Here is a 4,549-nt window from a genome sequence, read left to right as displayed (position 1 = left end):
CTTTGGGAGGCGAGGCAGGCGGATCACAGATCAGAGTCGAGACCATCTGGCCTTGGTGAAGCCCAGTGCTAGCTGAAAACTGGCTTCGGTAGAATTAAGTCTGTAGTCCCAGCTACTGGAGCTGGTGGAGAATGGCGTGAACCGGGGCCGAACTTGCAGTGAGCTGAGATCCGGCCACTGCACACACTCCACAAAGCAGAGGGACTCTGTCTCAAAAAAAAAAAAAAAAATTGCTCTAGGTATAGCACAATTATTTCAGATGAAGATGGTTGGCAATAATATATAGAACAAAATGATAACTCCTATAAAATATATTTCTTTATTTGACACCATATATTGACATTCCTAATATACTTATTAACTATAAATATTCAAATTACAACAAGCTTAAAAAAAATAAACTAACATTTTCCATGTAACAGCTTTTATCATAAAATTTTTCCAATATATTTAAACATAATTCTTTTACATACCCATTGACTTCAAGTTATTTTCAGAGCCTTTCTATTTGCCTCAAATGTTCTCCATAGCTCTTTAGGTAATGCAGTTGTTCCAAGCACTTACCTCACTTAAGTATATCTAGCCGGTGATGACCACTTCTTTGTAAGCTACATAGATCAGCTTTACCAGCTCCTTTCACCTCCAATATACCACTGCCTTGCAAAAAAGAGGGATCTCAGATGCTAACTTCTGCTACACTGCTTCAACGTGTCTCTTGCTACAATTCATAAAACTTATTGTCTTACTATTGATATTGGATATCAAAGAATATGGACCAAAATTTCTCTCAAAATTTACTATCCAACAAAGAATAAGCAGTGTTGGAGGAAAGGATTTGAAGTATTTTGCTGTGTATTCAACTAAACTAAAGATAGAAGACAAAAGTATTCTGCCCAAAAAGCAAAAAATTAAAAGACATATTCTAGATATTTTTACATTGAGAGCATCATCTTTTCGTAGGAATTATAACTTCACTTTTATCAATATTTGCAACAAATTTCATGCCTTATTTTTAATCAGGAAAAGTCTGTCTTGGATTCATTAGGTTTGTGCCATGGAAAAACATCGCTATAGATGTTTTATCTTGATTTTACATAGCTGTTTTCTCCACAAGTGAATGGTGTTTAAGCTGAATATGTTTTATTCCTACCTGTTACCAGGAACTCCATGACTTTGTTAAGAGTACATGCTCAGCAAGTACTAACAGAGTGAGTGAATAAAAGAATCGTTGATAAATAAACAGATGGATGAATCATTGTGAGGAGAGACTCCATTTTATTGTTAATATCACACATACACAGGCTCATTCCCACCCCATTAGTGTCTTCATTGGCCCTCTTACATCTTTGTTTCTGAGGGTGTAGATTATAGGGTTACGACTAGGTGTGACAACAGTATAAAACGGAGCAACAAACTTGCTTTGATCTCAAGAATTTCCTGATGGTGGCTGGAGATACATGCACATGGCCAGAAAGAAAAAGAGAGATACAACCATAAGATGAGCTCCACATGTTCCAAACACTTTCCGAAGCCCAGCAGTTAACTACATCCTCAGTACAGCCTGGACGATGGCACCATAGGAAGTGAAAATGGGGGTGAGAAGTAGGAGAACAAAAATGGAGCTTGTGATTATGAGGGTCAGCTTATTTGCATGGGTACTGACCCACAATAATCACAAAAGTGCTGGAACTTCACAGAAAAAGTGATCTATTTGGCGATGTCCACACAGGGGTACCCAGAAGGTAAATGAGGAATTAAGTGCTGAGTTTGTAAAACCACTTACCCAAGAAGCCACAGCCAACAAGCAGCAGAAACGAGGGTGCGTGAGGACAGTGTAATGCAAAAGTCTACACACAGCTGCATAATGGTCATAGGACATCACCACCAGTAGGACACACTCTGTGGTTCCCAGTGTGAGAACAAAGTAAAGTTGAATCATGCAACCAGCATAAGAAATGGTCTTTTCCAGACCCCAGATTGTCCAGCAACTGAGGGATAGAGTTGGTTGTGTAGCGGAGATCCAGAAATGAGAGATTTGAAAGGAAGAAATACAAGGGAGTGTGGAGATGGGAGTCCAGGTATGACAGGATAATGATGAACAGGTTTCCTACCAGTGTCATCAAGTAGAAGATCAAAATAACCACAAAGAGAACTACTTCCAGATAAGGCCAATTAGAAAATCCAAAATAAAGTACCCCTCAGAGCTAGCATTGACTTTTCTATCATCATTCATTTCCTATGAGAGAAAAAAAAAAAAAGTCAGGTAAACTCAAAAAATAGTAAACAAATGCTATGCTCCAAAAAACATCAGGACACATAAAAAAAATAAAATCCAGTTTGAAGGGCTTGCCATCATTTAATTGTAAGACAATTTAACCATTAGTAGTAATGAGTTTAACAAAAGAAGAATTAGAAAGCTCATACTGATATAAAAAGTAAAAAAGTAAATAAATGAATAATGAGGAACAGGATATGTACATACTCTAAAATATCTCCTCACAACTTTCTTGTTAATTTCAAATTGAAAAATAGTAAAGTTTACAGTAGAAAAACCTGGCAGACACCACCATAACCAGGTGATTTTACTGATCTTAAGATCACCTGTATTTGTACAAACCAACATCATGAGACTGCTGAGATGATGCTCTGAACAGGACATGATGTCACTTCAGTGATATTTATGCTAAAATTACACAGACTAATTCTAATAATGAATACACATAAGAAAAACTCAAATTGAGAGAAATAGCTTGCTTGTACAATTCAAAAGTATCAAGTTTAAGTAGACAAATGAAGGCTGAGGCACTGGTCCAGATGAAAGGAGACTAATGAGACATGATGTCTCAGTGTATGATCTGGGATTTTTTTTAAAAAACTAGCTATTAACAAAATTATTGAGACAATTTAAGAAATCTCACTGTGGACTATGGATTAGATAATAATATTGTGCCCATATTAAATTTGCTGATTTGGGTACTGTGCAGGACTTATGTAAAATAACATCCTTCTTCTTAGACAAGAAACATTGAATAAAGTATTTGGTGTAAAGGTACGTGGCATCTCCAACTTACTCTCAGCTAGTCCAGAAAAAGAGATAGATGATAGATAGATAGATAGATAGATAGATAGATAGATAGATAGATAGATGATATAACAAAGCTTTGGGGGAAATATAAACTAATACTCAATCTGGTTATAGGGTAAATGCTAGTCTTCATACTACTTTTTTCAACTCTGTTCTAAGTTTGAAATTTTACCATAATAAAAAGTCATAAAAAATAGAAAATAATTTTTTAATTTTATATTTTATTCATATGTTTGCCTTTTTATAGAAAAATAACTATCAAGTTCTTCTCATTCATTTTATGGTGACTTCTAGGTAAATGGTAATTGAAAGAAATTTCTAACCTAGCTAAGGAAAATAATTTCCATAAAACACAAAATCTTTCTTTGTTAATTAACAAGGAAGTTTAGTTTTCTTTTCAGCATTTTCAGGTTATTTTCATAAATGTGATTATAGAAAACAACAATTACAATCCCAATAATCTTACATATGGATGAAATAATACGTTGAAAATATTGAATTTGGTAGTGATTTCAAAATGTTCACGTAAAGTGAAAAAAATGTTTAGCTTCAATTAGATAAGAAGCTTATCTTCTAATTTGTTTACTTGGACTCAAAACTTATTTCTAAACTGAAAAATTGAATACAAATAGAGAAGACACAAACAAATGGGTATTCATGATATGAACTAAGCTAAAAATCTGGGGAGAAGAGTGATAGAATACTTCTAAAGAATGTGTGAATATAACTGAATTTGAAAAGATAAAATCTTAGGGGAAGGAAGATAAAAATTCACTGAGAGAACAAAGGAAGGAAGGAAAGGTGGGAGGGAGGGGCAGGAAAATGGAGAAGAGCCTGAGTGAAGGTCTTAGAGTTGCAGGTGTGTCTGTCACAGGGTTCACAAAGCTGAACCACACGGCCTGAAGCAGCTTTCTACATGATGTATTTTTCTCTAGGACAATAATTTAGATAGTATATAAATTCTGAGCATGAGTTATAATTAGTACATATTTATTCTCCAATTTGGAGAGTTCTGAATATTTAATGAATCATTAAGTGGCTGTTCATCATTTAATACATTGCGCCCAGTGAATCTCATGTTACTTTTTTGTTAAAAATAAAATAATATCTTACAAATTGTTATGACTCCTAGGTGATGCTTTTTCTCCAGTGAGTTTTCAGTCTTTCATAAAAAACATAATACTTACTTTTGTTATATAGTTATTGTGTCAGGCATAGTAACCCACCATTTATCCCTTTTTCTCTGAATTCTTTGCTTCTTCCAGCTTTGGCACATGCCCTCTATTTCATTCCTCCCACAGTCAGTTATTTTTCTTATACCTCCCAACTGGTTACGGCACAGGAAGAAAGGAATCATTGCGGGGCCACCTGTGATTGCTTCTTTCAAGGGTCTCTTAATCGCTCCTGTTTTATAAATGCAACTCCTGAAAAAGATGTCAGGAGTAGCGAATTGGTTGAGTTTCA

The 4,549-nt window shown here is 35.0% G+C and overlaps 1 pseudogene; it reads right to left on the bottom strand.

Annotated features, from left to right (window-relative positions):
- Positions 1-345: 345 nt before the first annotated feature.
- LOC101023705 lies at positions 346-2,233 on the bottom strand (annotated as a pseudogene).
- Between the last annotated feature and the right edge of the window lie 2,316 nt (positions 2,234-4,549).

This window comes from Papio anubis, chromosome 6, assembly GCF_008728515.1.
Source record: "Papio anubis isolate 15944 chromosome 6, Panubis1.0, whole genome shotgun sequence".
Classification (NCBI taxonomy): domain Eukaryota; kingdom Metazoa; phylum Chordata; class Mammalia; order Primates; family Cercopithecidae; genus Papio; species Papio anubis.
The sequence above is the reverse complement of the archived record's forward strand: the minus strand, read 5'-3'. Positions and strand labels throughout refer to the sequence as shown.